Source organism: Electrophorus electricus, chromosome 1, assembly GCF_041902795.1.
Source record: "Electrophorus electricus isolate QZ-2024a chromosome 1, ASM4190279v1, whole genome shotgun sequence".
In the NCBI taxonomy this organism is placed as follows: Eukaryota; Metazoa; Chordata; class Actinopteri; order Gymnotiformes; family Gymnotidae; genus Electrophorus; species Electrophorus electricus.
In genome coordinates, this window is record NC_137497.1 from 9,315,384 (window position 1) to 9,335,453 (window position 20,070).

General features: G+C 38.9%; 1 protein-coding gene across 2 annotated transcripts in view; it reads right to left on the reverse strand.

Annotated features, from left to right (window-relative positions):
• The window catches only part of LOC113569406 (NACHT, LRR and PYD domains-containing protein 3-like), a 429,360-nt gene that overhangs the window by 311,011 nt on the left and 98,279 nt on the right, over positions 1–20,070 (reverse strand). The gene's annotated exons all lie outside the window — the stretch shown is intronic.

A 20,070-nucleotide genomic window follows, 5' to 3' on the forward strand; every position in this document is an offset into this window, starting at 1 on the left:
TTATTTGATGGGCTATTCATTTTTATCTGATGGATGAGCAGCCAAGACAAAATGATGCTGTACCTGTAATCCTTAATCAAAACCTGCACAAAGGAAAATGTTTTTAAGATCCAGATTTAAATAATTGCACATAATATGGAGCGGTCACCATTTATAGGATTTAAAAGTAAAAGATGTCCAAAACAGATGTCTGTCTTAGAAAAGCAATGTTAATCACCTCAAAAACGATGGACGTGCTAATAGCAGTTTTCCTGCACGCACTGCCTTTAGCAAAATGCATGCCAGCAGTTTGGACTTACTCATCCATGCAGTCTGTACTTCACATGTGGACCTGCTATCCAAATGCATCATTTTTTCTTTCTTTTTCAATTTTCATTTGATAAAGCTGTGATTGCATATGAGGTCATTTAAAACTAAACGTTTGTAATTTGCAGGACAACCTCGGCCAATGGAATGTTTGCTGTCTAACACTGAAGCTTGAATATCTGACAACAGTTTACCAGGCTTGAATATCTCTACAGTTAACCGGACATTGAGAGTGCGTCCAAACGCACATGGCCTTGACAGACACACATGCCTGCTCCCTGCTTTCATAGACCCAGTCAGTGCAAACACAAGGAAATAAAGGTAGAGGCATATCGGAATAGCAGCAAATGAATAAGAACAACAGGTGTCTTTGTAACACATTTCAAGTAGAAACTAGTACTATGTAAGTTATCATGTCAGGTTTGTGTTGGTCAAGAGCATGTGCCATAATCGGTTTGTCCGTCTGCTTATGCTGTGGTATCTAGAATGTCTCACAGTCATTAGAAAAATAAGTACCAGAATCCTTTATTGTTTTATTTGAAAGTATGTGATCTGAAATAAATCATCTAATTGTAGGTATTTAGCTCGAAACTAGAGTTGTATTATATAGAATGTCATTAGGTTGAATGGGAATGTAAAATAGTAGCTAGTGGGACCTCTGTGTTCCGTCCCACTCAATGATGTACACCAGGTTGTGAATAAAAGGGGTTTCCTTTTATTTTCCACACTATAACAAGTTCAGCAACCACATTTAATTTCACTGAGGGGTCAGCTAGCAAGCCCACAGGAGGTATGTCTCGCTCTGCCATGCACCTCCCAGTAAATGTTACAACTTCTTCCATAATAACAATATAATAAAATATATAAATTAAAGGAAGCTGTTGTCATATAGTGTAGTCGTTTGAGTATAAATAATGATCTCATAATAATCTTATCTACATATTCTTATACATTTACAGAGTAACATTCACTCATATACTCAAATTTCATATCATACATAGAAAACGTCCATCTCATCCATTGTAGTTTTTTTTTCCTGATCAATAATACAAAAAAAAATTAAAAAATGAACAGCACCCAGCGATGAACCTCAATTATTTCAAGCTAACTATAAAACAGCTTAAGTCAGCATTTGCTTGCAGGTAGAACACAAAATATTCAGATTAATGCATCTGAGTTAAAAATTAAACACAATGAAATCAAATTAAATTGACTCACCTACAACAAGCTCAGCAATCACATTTAATTTTACTAAGTGGTCAGCTAGCCAGCCTATACAAAACAGGGTATTGTTAGAAATTCTGCACATGTAATTCACTTAGCTTCACATCTCACACTGCTTATAATTATAAGATAACGTATCCACATTCGTAATAATGTGATGAAATCTGCCAACAATAGTGAGACTGAGCATATTAAATAATAAGACAAACTGATCACTTAGTCCACATATTTCTAAATGAGAAGAAAAGTTCTTACAAACAATATAAAGCACACAATTATATATGGGAAAACAGTTACATTTGTCATTAAGAGAAGCACTACTTTATAGATAGAAAGCATTAGGTATTACACAAACGTCATAACTGTCCTAATATTAATAGTTCAACAGTCTTCCTCTGTCTATTATGCACACTGTAAACATGTTAAATATCTGCCTTGCTGTTACAATGAAATGACTTCCGGCACCCTGAAAATTGTTTTACACACACGCAGCTGTAACGAGGTGGCCTGAGTACCGAGGGCAGGGAGCAGGATGCACAGACTCAATCGACATGGACGAACATTTATTACATACAACATAACGGCACTCACATATAACATGAACATGAATACGTTTAACAATAACGAGACTAATCTTGACATCCACAGGCTACACCAACAATGATCAACAATACTGTACGCACTAACAAGGGTTTAAATACACAAACAAGATGAGGTACAGGTGTGTGCAGGCATGGCCATAAACATATACTCCCAAGTCACGTGGCAGGCCAAACCGTGTGACTCGCAGGAGGCAAACGTTCTGTGACAGCAGCCACGCTCATACACACACAAGCATAGTGCAACTCTGTGTTTACGCATCAATGATTGAATGTGCAAGTGCATGTATATGCAAGTTTAAATTATTATGCACAAATGTAAATAGTAGGCTATTTATGTGAAAATGTTTCATATGTATGTGCAAGTACAGTTTCCCTGATTTCTCTTTAAACGGGCCCTCATAGTTCAGCAGTAATGAGGCTAGTTAGATTTTGCTCAGAATTAAGTACACTTTGGAATGTTATATGTATCACAGTCTCCGGTGGTGAGCCATACATGGTTAATCAATCCAGGTTGAGGAATCTGTTAGAGTCGCTGCATTAATGACATATCTGTTTGCATTGTCAGTTGTTGCTATGGCAGCAATTAAATTAGGAAATTCAAAGAAAAACAACTCATCTCCACTCTTGGAACTTTAGAACCCCCTCTGTCCCGTGTCATAATGTCACACATGAGTGGAATCCCATGAACACCTTTACAGATCAGTCTGTGGAAAGACACTGAAGAGGACAGATCGAACAATGAGGCGTTTCTGGAGCTGGTGTGCTGGAGGTATCGAGAATGAATATATTGATACAAAGGAGGTGGAATCCAGGAGAGACTTAATAAAGAAAAGCAAAAGAGGAAAGCAGAAGTGGAATCTAAAAAAATTGAAGATAGAGTGGAAAAAACGTCCTACAGTTGGTATGGATATTTGATTATTTTTTCTGCTTTTTGGCCTTGCCTTTCTAAAAGGATTAATTTAAATCTCATGTATAAAAAAACAGTAAACTAAATAATCTTTACAATAAGGGACAAAAACTGACTTATTGAAAATGCTTTTATCCTTTGATCAGCAGTGACTAAAACTCTCATTTAAAATATGCAACACCACTTGAAGTATTAGTGCATTATTAGTCTATTACAAGGTTTTAGGCTCTTGTCAGGCTGTATGTAGTACATACAATATGTGTTCTATATATATATCCAGAAGTAATGATACTTGCTCCGGCAGATTTGAAGATGGCCCATGAACGAACTGAAAGGACTGTGGCAGCATGTCTAAGTGAAGTGACTGATGGATATGACTTGTACAGATCAGCCAGGACCAAGCAGAGGCACTCTGTGGCACCTGCTTCACCAGCCCTGAAAAGGGTCAACAAAGACACCAAACCAGGTGTGGATACAAAGCAGTCAGTCATCTTCCCTCTAGGGCCAAGAGAACATGAGTGGCTTGTGAAGTGTGCTGCAGGACAGCAGGATCAAATCTGCCAGCTTCTGCTCCAGGACATCAAGCTGGCAGAGAAGAGAAACTTCATTTCTGGCTTCACAGTACTTCACTGGGCTGCTAAACAAGGAAACAGTGAAATAGTGCGCAAGATCCTTCTTCTTTCACAGCAAGGTGGGCCAGGGGTTGACGTTAACATCAAGAGCTACGACGGCTACACCCCACTACACATGGCTGCTATTCACAGCCACGAATCAGTCCTGAGTGTTCTGGTGCGTGATTATGGTGCCAACTGCAACATACGTGACAACAGTGGCAAAAAGCCCTATCAGTACTTACACAAGGACGCCTCACCCAAGGTGAGAGAGATGCTTGGCGACCCTCACGCTGCGGATTACAAGCCCCCAGGCTATGAGCAGCACTTTTCAGATCCGCCCAAAGGGCTCAGCACTTGGAGTAAACTATTTCAGTCCAAGCACAGAAAAATACTTAGATGCGGATCAAGATTCCACTCAGCCTTGAAGCAGCTTCACCAGCCTTGACCAAGATGTGGACAGGATAGACTACATTAATTTCCCGAATGTTTCCCTACAATGAACTTCCCAAATTAAATAGCATATCCTCAAATAAACATTTTCTCTAACTTGTCTTTCACTCCTGATTTCTGTGATCAAAACCTTAAGCTTTGAAATAAATCATTTGCACATAGATGTTTGAAATATTGCATAGTCATATCTGCCTTGAACCATTGTCTGTTTTCCTTGAATATTCTCTAATGTTTTGTCTTTGAGTAATGAAATGTTTTTGAGGTCTTTCATCAGCTGTGTAAGCAAAGTGCTTCTGAGTTAGTAGTAGGAGAAGCCAGTTTATATATGAAAAATTAGTAGTGTGCTTTATATTGTTTGTAAGAACTCTTTCTTTGTATTTATAAATGTGTAGACTAAGTGCTCAGGTGAAATTAGTATGACAAAAATGTTCCAACCTATTATGGCTTAAAAGACAATTGTCACCTATCCCCAAATATCAGTATTTAACTTTGCTCTTGTGTTCCAGTTGTTTTGTTTCCCTCTTTCTGTTCTTTTAATGTACTATACTGAATTAATTTATGTTTTGTAAGGTAACTCGAGGTAAATGCCTGACACAATCAAAGCCTAAGACTGAGACAAAGAAGCTATAAATTTGCATGAACACATCTGTTGAGCCTTTCCTGCTTATTCCACCCCTGAGATCAGTAGTTAAAAACTGATTTCAGCAGAGTCATTTCAAACAGAAGTAACTACAAGTCTAGAACCCCTCACGAGAAGAATATTGTACTTAGAATAACATCTTATTTTATATGTTTGTCAGATACCCAGTTTGTTAGTCTGTCTAAACTTGATTCATTTGCTCGTCACTATTCAGTCAACTTAAGGTCATCTTCTTTTGGCATTGGTAGAATTTAGATTAGTGCTGTTTGGCCGACAGTAATCACCTGATTTGGTTTTCCAACAAACTGGTATGTATGGCAGGAATGGCAGTATCCAACATCACTCCTAATCGATGGCCAAAAGAAATGTTGTAGAATGTGGTGAGTGTTTTTTTTATGTGCGCTTAATTGAAAACGTGGCAAAAGAAGAGCCTTTCTAAAGAATATACATAAAGCCCAAGAGAGAAAAAAAATTTATTTACATCAAAGTTGGAGGTGGATTCACGCTCCACACCCACTACGGTTGCCAGGAAGACCCATCGCGCTGTAAATACATAAAGCACATTCATCAAAATGACAACACTTGTGATACATTTCACAAACGTGCCGCAAATACACAAAGCAAATTCATCAAAATGACAACACAACCCAGTGCAAAGTCAGGAAAACTTACGCAACTTCAGAAGTGCTGCAAATCCAGTCACAACACAATGGAAGTTTGCCACAACAACAGAATGGCTGTTTGCAGAGGACACGGGGAGGAGATGGACTTCTGAGATCAGCGCCAAGTCTTTTGGAAGTGAAAAGTAAGTTTTTAGGTTACCATGGTTTTATTATGATATACGTGATACAGAATGAAAGACCGACCTATTCGTGCATATTTATTTATGCTAGGCTGTAGGCAGCCTTAAAAATGATGATTAAAATCCAAAATACCTACAATTAGATTGTTATTTATTTCAAATCACATTTTGTATGCATGTAGCTATAAACATCACACTTCAGATAAGATAAGAACAAGATAGTTGACCAGCATGAGCAATAACCACACTGGTCAACCAGTATAATCAGATTTGACCAGTATGACCAGTATGATTCATGAAGGTTCAACACCTTTAACATTATTTGAATCTTTTGTTACAGGCATTGTCAATTGTTTACTTACTTCAGATCATTTGAAATTAAATGTATAGATTTTTTGTCTAATGATCATTCTTAAATTGGAAAAAACTGACAATGTTTAATGACCCGTTATGTCATGGGACTGATTGCTGAGTGACTTTAAATGAACTGCAGTGAACTGAAAATGAAATGAAATGCATATTTACCATATATTAGTACTAAAAAGATGTTTCCAAAACATCATATAGTCTAGAGAGCATGTATCTGACCACAATGGTCAAGCCTTTAATGGTAGCCCATGGACTAATGGGAGTGATGTATAGCTCCATGATTTTGTTCCTCTAATTAGTAAAAATATATCTTCATATATTTTTGCTGTTCATGTGCAAGTGCAGTAGATCAAATCCTGCTTGTGCAAGAGAAACATGGTGAGGTCCAAATGCACCAGCTAACTGACAAATTTATTATATGGAGGTTTGTTATTTTGTAGAGGTCCATTTAGTTTAAAGTATATTGATTGAAAAAAAAAAGTTTAATCTTTGGTGGCTATAACTTTCACCTGGTGCTGAATTTCACTCTTTGGACATTTATTCGTCCGGTTTGAAAGACTTATTTTTTTCTTTGTGTTTTTCCCTTTATCTCAACACAGATTTATATAGACATGTTTTACACTGTCGTGATCCTATACTTTAATGGCAATGCATTTTATACTTTAGCTAATTCTGTACAATGAAATTTAGGAGTATAGGTCTTACTTTGAGGACACTAGGCTAATTTGAAATTTGTCTGTATGTCATTTTCAGTAGGAATAACCTGCTTCTCAGGGAACATCAGCAGAGATGAGATGGCCAGTAGCAGAGGGGAGATTGATGAGACCTTCCCAGCACTACCTTGGGAGGGACCAGAGAGATCAGGCAAGAAAAAAAAAAAGATTATTTGGTCCAAAACAAACCATTCACCAACATGTTTACTGTTGCAGGTTTTTAATGAAAAAATATCAGATCAGTATTGATATTGGTTGACATTAAAACACAGTATGTTGACATTGGATTGGTACAGAAAAACTGGTATCATGCCATCGCTATCATTTACAGCTGTGTGATAACAGGCTGAAATCATGAAGAGCTGATAATGTCCTCGGGCATCAGATTCAATGATGATGACACCTACTATTACAACGTCCTTCTAATGACCTACAAAGCACAACGGTCTTGCTCTACAGTACCTTAGCAAATTCATGAGAACAGGAGAGAATATACAGCAGTGCCATGAGTTCTATATGGCATCAAGTAAAATTGACTTTTTTGGGTATTAAAAGCAAAAAACAAAAAACAAACTCTATTCCTGATGCTACTCCATTATGTATGTATGTGTGTGTGTGTGTGTGTGTGTGTGTGTGCGGGTGCGCGTGCGTGTGCGCGTTTGTGCGTGTTTGTGTATAATACAACATTTAAGCTACCTTGGTCTTTCCTTGTGTTTCCCTTCCTTCTACTTTCACTTCTGTTTGCTGGTTTTCTCATCACTCTTTTACAGCTTTGTTGTCTAGCCAAAGCTGTTATAGTGGTCTGATGAGCTAAGTCACAATTATAGACAAACACAGTCTAACAATAATTAAAAACACACAAATTCACAGTTGTACTCATCATGTCTGTTAGTAAGCATATTGAGTAAACATCCACATTGTTGGCCAAAAAAGGTCAGTGAACACTTAGAACACTTAAAAATGTACAACCAGGGGCCTGTATCAGAAAGCAGGTTTAGTGAAAACTCAGTTAGTTGGCTTAGAGTTGAAACAAACTTGAGATTTTCTGTTTCACAAAGAGGGTTTGGCTGACTGGGCTCACTGCACAACACCGGGTATTTGCTATTTATTTGATGGGCTATTCATTTTTATCTGATGGATGAGCAGCCAAGACAAAATGATGCTGTACCTGTAATCCTTAATCAAAACCTGCACAAAGGAAAATGTTTTTAAGATCCAGATTTAAATAATTGCACATAATATGGAGCGGTCACCATTTATAGGATTTAAAAGTAAAAGATGTCCAAAACAGATGTCTGTCTTAGAAAAGCAATGTTAATCACCTCAAAAACGATGGACGTGCTAATAGCAGTTTTCCTGCACGCACTGCCTTTAGCAAAATGCATGCCAGCAGTTTGGACTTACTCATCCATGCAGTCTGTACTTCACATGTGGACCTGCTATCCAAATGCATCATTTTTTCTTTCTTTTTCAATTTTCATTTGATAAAGCTGTGATTGCATATGAGGTCATTTAAAACTAAACGTTTGTAATTTGCAGGACAACCTCGGCCAATGGAATGTTTGCTGTCTAACACTGAAGCTTGAATATCTGACAACAGTTTACCAGGCTTGAATATCTCTACAGTTAACCGGACATTGAGAGTGCGTCCAAACGCACATGGCCTTGACAGACACACATGCCTGCTCCCTGCTTTCATAGACCCAGTCAGTGCAAACACAAGGAAATAAAGGTAGAGGCATATCGGAATAGCAGCAAATGAATAAGAACAACAGGTGTCTTTGTAACACATTTCAAGTAGAAACTAGTACTATGTAAATTATCATGTCAGGTTTGTGTTGGTCAAGAGCATGTGCCATAATCGGTTTGTCCGTCTGCTTATGCTGTGGTATCTAGAATGTCTCACAGTCATTAGAAAAATAAGTACCAGAATCCTTTATTGTTTTATTTGAAAGTATGTGATCTGAAATAAATCATCTAATTGTAGGTATTTAGCTCGAAACTAAAGTTATATTATATAGAATGTCATTAGATTGAATGGGGATGTAAAATAGTAGCTAGTGGGACCTCTGTGTTCCGTCCCACTCAATGATGCACACCAGGTTGTGGATAAAAGGGGTTTCCTTTTATTTTCCACACTATAACAAGTTCAGCAACCACATTTAATTTCACTGAGGGGTCAGCTAGCAAGCCCAAAGGAGGTATGTCTCGCTCTGCCATGCACCTCCCAGTAAATGTTACAACTTCTTCCATAATAACAATATAATAAAATATATAAATTAAAAGAAGCTGTTGTCATATAGTGTAGTCATTTGATTATAAATAATGATCTCATAATAATCTTATCTACATATTCTTATACATTTACAGAGTAACATTCACTGATATACTCAAATTTCATATCATACATAGAAAACGTCCATCTCATCCATTGTAGTTTTTTTTCCTGATCAATAATACAAAAAAAAAAAAAAAGAACAGCACCCAGCGATGAACCTCAGTTATTTCAAGCTAACTATAAAACAGCTTAAGTCAGTGTTAGCTTGCAGCTAGAACACAAAATGTTCAGATTAATGCATCTGAGTTAAAAATTAAACACAATGAAATCAAATTAAAATGACTCACCTGCAACAAGCTCAGCAATCACATTTAATTTTACTAAGTGGTCAGCTAGCCGGCCTATACAAAACAGGCTATTGTTAGAAAGAAACTCTGCACATGTAATTCACTTAGCTTCACATCTCACACTGCTTATAATTATAAGATAACGTATCCACCTTCGTAATAATGTGATGAAATCTGCCAACAATAGTGAGACTGAGCATATTAAATAATAAGACAAACTGATCACTTAGTCCACATATTTCTAAATGAGAAGAAAAGTTCTTACAAACAATATAAAGCACACAATTATATATGGGAAAACAGTTACATTTGTCATTAAGAGAAGCACTACTTTATAGATAGAAAGCACTACGTATTACACAAACGTCATAACTGTCCTAATATTAATAGTTCAACAATCTTCCTCTGTCTATTATGCACACTGTAAAAATGTTAAATATCTGCCTTGCTGTTACAATGAAATGACTTCCGGCACCCTGAAAATTGTTTTACACACACGCAGCTGTAACGAGGTGGCCTGAGTACCGAGGGCAGGGAGCAGGATGCACAGACTCAATCGACATGGACGAACATTTATTACATACAACATAACGGCACTCACATATAACATGAACATGAATACGTTTAACAATAACGAGACTAATCTTGACATCCACAGGCTACACCAACAATGATCAACAATACTGTACACACTAACAAGGGTTTAAATACAGAAACAAGATGAGGTACAGGTGTGTGCAGGCATGGCCATAAACATATACTCCCAAGTCACGTGGCGGGCCAAACCCTGTGACTCGCGGGAGGCGAACGTTGTGTGACAGCAGCCACACTCATACACACACAAGCATAGTGCAACTCTGGGTTTACGCATCAGTGATTGAATGTGCAAGTGCATGTATATGCAAGTTTAAATTATTATGCACAAATGTAAGTAGTAGGCTATTTATGTGAAAATGTTTCATATGTATGTGCAAGTACAGTTCCCCTGATTTCTCTTTAAATGGGCCCTCATAGTTCAGCAGTAATGAGGCTAGTTAGATTTTGCTCAGAATTAAGTACACTTTGGAATTTTATATGTATCACAGTCTCCGGTGGTGAGCCATACATGGTTAATCAATCCAGGTTGAGGAACCTGTTAGAGTCGCTGCATTAATGACATATCTGTTTGCATTGTCAGTTGTTGCTATGGCAGCAATTAAATTAGGAAATTCAAAGAAAAACAACTCATCTCCACTCTTGGAACTTTAGAACCCCCTCTGTCCCGTGTCATAATGTCACACATGAGTGGAATCCCATGAACACCTTTACAGATCAGTCTGTGGAAAGACACTGAAGAGGACAGATCGAACAATGAGGCGTTTCTGGAGCTGGTGTGCTGGAGGCATCGAGAATGAATATATAGATACAAAGGAGGTGGAATCCAGGAGAGACCTAATAAAGAAAATCAAAAGAGGAAAGCAGAAGTGGAATCTGAAAAAATTGAAGATAGAGTGGAAAAAACATCCTACAGTTGGTATGGATATTTGATTATTTTTTCTGCTTTTTGGCCTTGCCTTTCTAAAAGCATTAATCTAAATCTCATGTATAAAAAAACACAGTAAACTAAATAATCTTTACAATAAGGGACAAAAACTGACTTATTGAAAATGCTTTTATCCTCTGATCAGCAGTGACTAAAACTCTCATTTAAAATATGCAACACCACTTGAAGTTTTAGTGCATTATTAATCTATTACAAGGTTTTAGGCTCTTGTCAGGCTGTATGTAGTACATACAATATGTGTTCTATATATATCCAGAAGTAATGATACTTGCTCCGGCAGATTTGAAGATGGCCCATGAACGAACTGAAAGGACTGTGGCAGCATGTCTGAGTGAAGTGACTGATGGATATGACTTGTACAGATCAGCCAGGACCAAGCAGAGGCACTCGGTGGCACCTGCTTCACCAGCCCTGAAAAGGGTCAACAAAGACACCAAACCAGGTGTGGATGCAAAGCAGTCAGTCATCTTCCCTCTAGGGCCAAGAGAACATGAGTGGTTTGTGAAGTGTGCTGCAGGACAGCAGGATCAAATCTGCCAGCTTCTGCTCCAGGACATCAAGCTGGCAGAGAAGAGAAACTTCATTTCTGGCTTCACAGTACTTCACTGGGCTGCTAAACAAGGAAACAGTGAAATGGTGCGCAAGATCCTTCTTCTTTCACAGCAAGGTGGGCCAGGGGTTGACGTTAACATCAAGAGCTACGACGGCTACACCCCACTACACATGGCTGCTATTCACAGCCACGAATCAGTCCTGAGTGTTCTGGTGCGTGATTATGGTGCCAACTGCAACATACGTGACAACAGTGGCAAAAAGCCCTATCACTACTTACACAAGGACGCCTCACCCAAGGTGAGAGAGCTGCTCGGAGACCCTCACGCTGCGGATTACAAGCCCTCAGGCCATGAGCAGCACTTTTCCAATCCATCCAAAGGGCTCAGCACTTTGAGTAAACTATTTCAGTCCAAGCACAAAAAAATACTCAGATGCGGATCAAGATTCCACTCAGCCTTGAAGCAGCTTGACCAACCTTGACAAAGATGAGGACAGGATAGACTATACATTAATTTCCAGAATGTTTCCATACAACGAACTTCCCAAACTAAATATCATATCCTCAAATAAACATTTTCTGTAATTTGTCTTTCACTCCTGATTTTGTATCTGTGATCAAAACCTTAAGCTTTGAAATAAATCATTTACACATACATGTTTGAAATATTGCATAGTCATATCTGCCTTGAACCATTATCTGTTTTCTTTGAATATTCTCTAATGTTTTGTCTTTGAGTAATGAAATGTTTTTGAGGTCCTTCATCAGCTGTGCAAGCAAAGTGCTTCTGAATTAGTAGTAGGAGAAGCCAGATAATATATGAAAAATTAGTAGTGTGCTTTATATTGTTTGTAAGAACTCCTTTGTATTTATACTCCTTTGTATTTATAAATGTGCAGACTAAGTGCTCAGGTGAAATTAGTGTGATAAAAATTTGCTCTTGTGTTCCAGTTGTTTTGTTTCCCTCTTTCTGTTCTTTTAATACTATATCGAATTAATTTATGTTTTGTAAGGTAACTCGAGGTAAATGCCTGACACAATCAAAGCCTAAGACTGAGACAAAGAAGCTATAAATTTGCATGAACACATCTGTTGAGCCTTTCCTTCTTATGCCACCCCTGAGATCAGTAGTTAAAAACTGATTTCAGCAGAGAGTTATTTTAAACAGAAGTAACTACAAGTCTAGAACCTCTCACGAGAAGATTATTGTACTTAGAATAACATCTTATTTTATATGTTTGTCAGATACCCAGTTTGTTAGTCTGTCTAAACTCGATTCATTTGCTCTTCACTACTCAGTCAACTTAAGGTCATCTTCTTTTGGCATTGGTAGAATTTGGATTAGTTCTGTTTAGCCGACAGTAATCACCTGATTATATCACCTGATATAATGATCTAAATAACTGTTGCAGCTAAGATTAGTAAGCACAACATCCAAACAGTGTCACCTGACGTCCAGGTTTACCATGCTCTGTGTTGTGGCATTGACAGTATGCATAAGTGAACAGTACCATTAGGTGCACTAAGCCTAGTGGGTTAATTTGGCCTCCTGTTTCTCATATCACGTTGGAGTGTGAGGTTGGCTGACTGACTCTCTCCGACAGGTCACATCAATCCAAACTTTCACTTTCATTGCACATCTGCCATCATTAGGTGCTGCACCGTCCCACATGAAACCCATCCCGGGGAGTAGGTGCCATGCACAAAGTCATACACACATACACACACTTACAGTCTAAAGTTTATTCGATGTAGCAATTTTGTGTAAGTGCCATTGTCGACCTTAGTTCACATTTCTCTCTGTAATAAATGACTGCAGCATGCAATGTGATAGATGAGGGCCAGGGTTACAGGCAGCCCCGCAGGCCCGACAGGGACTCATCACTGGGATCAAACTCAGCTCACTCTCCTGCCCTGTACACACCTCCAGTGGCCAGCTAAGTTTTGATCAACACAAAGCATACACAGCACCCAAGCTTAGTATGAGGAAATGTTTGACTGTGAAGGACAACAACTCCTTAATCAGCCCGTAATGTAGCATCAGCAAAACTCTACATCTAAGGGAAGAGAATAAAAGAAAAGAAAAAAAAAAGGCAAAGTTCATATACAGCAAACTTGTAGTGTTACCATCTGAACATGATGCACATATAACATGTTTAAAAGCAGTTTGTGAGAATTTCAAATCACTTCTTCTCATGTCAAGCACCTTTGTGTTTGTTCTTTCTAGCAGGATGGATGTCTTGTTTTCTATTGGACGCTGTTCACCTGTGACTCCTCTGTAAATACAGAAAGAATAAGACTTAAGAATAATGTGAGGTCTTTCAATTCTCTTCTACCAATCTCCTAGGTGTAGGTTCCACTATGTTTTGCTGTTATTCTTTATATCTATGAAATACTTGTTAGATAGAACGGCATATACGCATTAGTTGGGGAAAACAGTACAGACTTTTATAAATGTAGCTTTAAAATTGTGTCATGTTGCTTATGGCAGACATAAATCAAGCATTCACGTATATGCAAACCATTCATGAAAATATTCAACCATGTTCCTGCATTGACCACTGGAGAACATGAGCTGACACTGTAAGCATCGATCCGCAAATCAATACTTCTTTATATAAAATAGGATAAAGCATGCTTTTTCATTTGACTTCAATTACATTTCCAAGAAGTCAAAGTGGCAAAAGAAGAGCCTTTCTAAGGAATACTACATAAAGCCCAAGAGAGACACATTTTTATTTACATTGTAATTTTAGTGGAGTTGGAGGAGTGATTCACACTCCACACCCACTACGGTTGCTGGGGAGAGACATCGAGCTGCAAATACACAAAGCATATTCATCAAAATGACATCAAATGCGATACATTTCACAAATGCTGCGCTGCAAATATACAAAGCACATTTATCAAAATGACAACGCGGTGCAAATTCAGAAAATGCATGCAATGTCAAAAACCCTGCAAATCCAGTCACAACACAATGGAAACGTGGCACAACACATCAGAATTGCTGTTTGCAGAGGACACGGAGAGGAGGTGTAAGAAGTAAGAAGCCAAGGGTAAGGCCCTGGACGGGGCTTGTTCAGCACTGCTATTGTTTCCATTCAGTACTGTTGTTCAGGTCTTCCTGAATAAGACCATCACTGGGATCAGGCTTGGGCTGCAGTGTGTGATGAACTCAGGGATGTGCTCTGCCCTTTATGGGCCTTTTATTGTTCTCCTCCATTATAAGGGCTTTGGCAGGTATGTCAATCTCCATGTGCCTGTGGTTGTCTTAACACGAGGACGAGAAGAGAATTGTGTATTAGGGGATCACATCATTGTGCTTAGGGGTTTGGAGTATCATCTCTCAGGTTTCAACTTGGACACACACACACACACACACACAAACACACACTCGGTTGTATATACACATTCTCTAAGTCTTGCTTTTTGCCACTGTTGGGCCCCTGTGTAAGGCCCTTGACCCTCACTTGCTCAGGTTGTATTCAGTCATAATTGTAACTCACTTTGGATAAATGTGTCATCTGTAAATGTGATTTGCCATTTGCTACATTCCCAAATCTTTACAGTGCACTCAGTAGGCCTCAACAATTGTGTGAAAACAGAAACAGTTTTTTAAACCCTTAGCTAGATTTCTCAGAATGTGATTTCCTAGTATATTTGTTCATTTATTTATTCATTTGTTTGAAATTAAAATGTACGTAACTTACCCAAGTCCATTTTTATATTGCCTACTGCATAGTACTGCAAAAATGTCAAATTCAATGTCTTTGTCGTTAAAGAGTCATGAAAGCCTATATTTTCATAAACATTTTGAAAAGGTTTTTTTGTGTGAACCTGAATACACTCAGAGAGTGCCGCTCATCTCTGTTGTTGAGCCGAGAGGAACAGCACCACCTGACAGTGGGATTTACATGATCTGGGACACCAGTAATACAAAGGTCATTCATACATACACAGTTAAAAGGCGAAAGGTGTGTGTTTAGTGTTGTTTCCGTAGGTTGTGTGTCATCTGTAACTATTTTGTCATGATGTTTTATTATATGGTGGATTTTGTTATTAAGGAGCATCAGAGTGTTGCTGCAGTTGTGAATGGTGGTGGTTACTGAAGTGGTTACTATGGTAACTTTTGAAATTTTCTTTATACTGTTTTGGTAGCATGTTGTTGGTGTTGTTGGGGCACTGTGGGTAGTGGTAGTGCTGTGGAAGCTCAGTGGTTAAGGTATTTCACTTGTAATCAGAAGGTTACCAGTTCAAGCTACCACTGTTAGGCCCGTGAGCAAAATTACTCAATTACTCAAAGTTGTACTCAGTCACGATTCCAAGTCACTCTGGATAAAACCATCAGGTGGTGGTGTGTGCCTATTTGTTTTTTGAGGGGAAAAAAAGTTGTTTGTCTGTTGTTCCTCTGGCTATTCTATGCACCTCCTCTGTAGAGTGGTGGTTAAGATGGATGTCCTTGACAAGTGAGGGCAGTAGTTTGGTCCCCATACTGGGCTGGTCAAGTATGCCTATCACCAAGCTCTCCATTTGCAAGTTTCTTCCCAGTATTGTAGTGCAGTGCTCTGTAGCACTCCCACTCTTTCAGTTCACTCCCCTTCCCTGTAGTGATTACATCTTTTGGTTGGCTTCTTCTTCTTCTCCACTTCCCTTTCCTCCTCTGCACTTGGGTCCATCTAGAATGTCCCTCCTTCCTACAGTATACACCACGGACACAGTCTGAAGGGGTACATCACCCCCGATCAATCTGACAGTCCTGCTGTCCTGATACAGAGGTATTTTTTGAGTTTTTCTCAAAGCAGTTAGTAATAAGTAAGAGATGTCATTGCTTGTTTGCTGATGGGTGAGGTGTGACAGGTGTCAGGTGGTTGCTAGAGTGTTACTATGGCTGTGGAGTAGTTTAGCATGAGGGGGAATTTGGCTGTTGGGGGTAATGTTCATTAGTCTAATGGTGTAATTGCTGTTGAGGGGTTATTAACCTGTGGGAGAAGTTGTTGAGAGCAATTTGGCTGATGGGGGTAATTGTTAAGGGACTGTGGGGGTAATTTGTGGTGAAGGCTAATTGGCTGTGGGGTAGCTGAGGCTGAGGAGTTATTTAGCTGTTGGGTAGTTGTTTTTATGGTTTATTTAGGTGTGGAGGCAGTTGTGCTTGAGGGTTATATGGAGGTGGTGGTAGTTTGGCTTGGGGTAATTGGCTATGGGGTAGCCGAGTATAAGGGGTTATTTAGCTACTGGGTTAGTTATTTTTGAGAGGTAATTGCCTGTGGCATAGTTCATGTTGAGGGGTTATTTAGCCGAGGGGTAGTTGTGCTCGAGGGCTGTTTAGCTGTGAAAATAATCAGGGTTGTGTGGTAGTTGAGGGTGAGGGGTTGTGACTGGCTGTGTGGTAACTGAGGTTGAGGAGTTGATTAGCTGTCCCTATAGTACTGGCTGAGGGAGTGAGGGAGAGGGTCTGTGCTGGTTAAGTGAAAATTAAATCATATTTAATTATGTTAAACGCTTTTTGAAATGAAATGAAATTTCATTCAATTTAATGAATAAAGTGTGATAAATCTCAATACAAAGATAAACATTGTAACTTGACAAAACAAAAATGTTTTGAGGAATGAGAAACTAAAAATGAGGAACTTTATATTTAGATATAAAGAGCGAAATGCTCTGTCTATTATAACTGGTATCTTAGCTAGCCTAGCCAGCTAACTTAGCCAGCTCGTTAGCTAACGTACCTCAAGAAAGGTAGCTAAGATAGTTAGCCAGTTAGCTAAATTACTTTAACTGGCCAGCTGTATATTTTAACTTGAGTAACGAAAAAAAAATTAGCACAAATAGCAAATATTGTAGCTAGCTAGTTGTCATGAAATAGTATTGTAACTACTCACTTCTTGGTAATTATAATTTGGATTATATGATTATGTAATTCTGTCATTTTTATTTAACGTTGTGTATGTGGCAGAAAACTCCTAGCTAACTGTATTAGCTAGCTGTGTAAGCTAGTTAGCCTGATAAATTTGTGTATGTTTGGTCCAGGGCTTGCTTTATTCAGCTACAGTCTTATTTGGTTAAGTTAGCTAGCTGGCTAACTAATGATGCCTATTGCCATCTAAAAATTACTGTGGATGTCAAGGTATAGGTGTCTGCTTGCGTATTGTTTACGAAGAGCTTGGTAGGCGAGCTAAATAGTCACCTGACAACTGGCCATTTAGCAGCTAAATTTAGGCCTGTGAGTGGTAGCAAACGTCTGAGGCATTTTAGTGAGTTGTTTCGTCCTATAAATGTTGACGATTAATTTTTATTTTGCAACGAGAAATGTTGTGTTCATTTCGTGTTAAACAATTTTGTGTTCCCGGTCAGAAATAACCATTCCACAAAGACTCACCATACAAAACTGTAATAATACATATTATCACTACTTGTTGTGTTAGATTTTTTAATTAACTTAAGTTCTAGTGAATATTACAAGTTTTGAACTTTTATATGTTTTTAGTGGCTTGTGTGCCTCATTGATTTGAGCATATACAATTGAAAGCAAGTTCTAAAAAGCAATTTCTGGATTATTTTGAGTATAAGAAATAATCAGATGACACATGGTATACTACTTATTACAGAGTACTTTGGGTCAGAGTTATCAAGGACATTTGCTTTGAAACCTTTAAAAAATTTTATACAGTCACAAAAAGTGTAACACGTGTTGTGTTCCCGGTCAAAAGGGACCATGAATATTTTAATTGTATACAAAGGAAATTATTCCAAAACTACACTTGACAATTTCACAATATTCCAAGATCAATGTCTTCATACATTAACAAATAACTTACAAGAACAATAACGTTAACCAGTCTATTAGATGTGTTTTTGCCTGATAACAGAAAAAAACTGTCAACCGATAACAAAATCAGGCTTCTAAATGTGGTGGATTGTGTTGACTCAAACTTCAGTGGTGTTTTTTTGCTCATGCACATGTTGGACAATATGCGCAGGTTGTTGTGTGTCTCTTGCAAAGATATGCATTGCATTTATGGCATGTTATGCTTGTTTGGACATCTCTTGGTGCACACAGACTGCACCTCTTCCTCTTATCACCTTTTTCTTGTAGCAAGTGATCTCGTTTCTTGCTCCTGGATCTGTTACCAATGCGGCTGAGGCTGGCATTCGGGGAAGGTGCTGGCCTTGTTGAATGTGAGGTGCCTGCATGGTTTTCCCCAACTCCTCCAGAAATAGCCTCCTCTTGAAAAATTTCCCCTGCTTCCATCCTGGATTCAACTCCATCCACACCACAAATGTGTTGTAAGATGACACATCTAATATGTTGAAAAATAACATCATCGGCCAATGTGCTGTCTTCCTCTGAAAAGAGTATGTGCCAGTAACTTCCAAAGGTGCAAAAAGTGGATAAAATCATGAGTACATACAACTAATATCTCATGTTTTGCATGATGCATCAAGGCATCACATCTAACGATCCAATCTAAAACATGTTTGCATATTCAAATGGATACAACTGACTCTGTGCTGTTCGTAAATTTTGTTCTCCATAAAAATAAGTCTTACTTTTATAGTGCAGTTCAAACAAACCGATGATAGAGAAGTACATCAAAATCAACACACCTTATCAAGGTTGTCGACTCTGCCTTTGTTCCTGTTGTAATCCAGGATGGTATTGGGTTTCTTGTCCTCCCTGGTGTGCACAGCTGCATCCCTGTACAGACTTGTCATCAGGAGTACATTTTTCCTTTTCTTTGAACAGTAGGACACAAGGGTGTGAGTATTGGTGAAAGCAGATCTGAAGGAAAAATAATCTCTGTCCTGTGTAACAAGTAGGGCAGGCAGCAGCTCTGGCTTGTTTCTTCTGATCGTCCCCACTATGGTGATTTTTTTTGGAGCAGCTCCTCACCAAGAGTGTAGGAGGTGAAGAAATTATCATGTTATGCTGTGTCTCTTGAGACCTGCAGTCATCTCCAGAACCACATGCTTCCCTTAGTTCTTTTCAGGAACACCATCTGCAGGTTTCCCAGTATAGACCTGCATTTTCCAGGCATAACTTGTCCTGGCGTCACACGTTGCCCATATCTTTATGCCATATTTAGATGGCTTGCTTGGCATATACAGCTTGACAGGGCAGTCTCCCCTAAAAGCGACAAGATGCTAATCTACTGTGACGTTTGGACTTGGGTTATAGATGAGTGGCAGACGCTCCACCCACTTTGGTGGGTGGGTGGGTGTGTGCGCACACGCGTGCTTGTGTGCATGCGTGTGTGTGTGTGTGTGTGTGCGCGCACACGCGTGCTTGTGTGTGTGTGTGTGTGCGTGTGCATGTGTGCATGTGTGTGTGTGTGTGTGCGCACACACGTGCTTGTGTGCGTGCGTGTGTGTGTGTGCATGTGTGTGTGTGTGTGTGTGTGTGCGCACATGCGTGCTTGTGTGCGTGCTTGTGTGCGTGCGTGCGTGTGTGTGTGTGTGTGTGTGTGTGTATGTGTGTGTGTGTGTGTGTGTGTGTGTGTGTGTGTGTGTCCATCTGACAAATGAGGTTGTATCTGAGCTCAGTTTTTACACTAATTGTTGTCTCCCTCATTCATTTCCAATGAACGGAAACTTTTGACCTGGGACAGTGACTGCTATATTATTTAGCTATAGCTGTTAGTAGAGATATTGAAGCCTGTTAAGGTAAGTGTTTGTCAAATTTCTTATGTTGTTTGTCGTTTGTTACACTGTAATTTTAAGG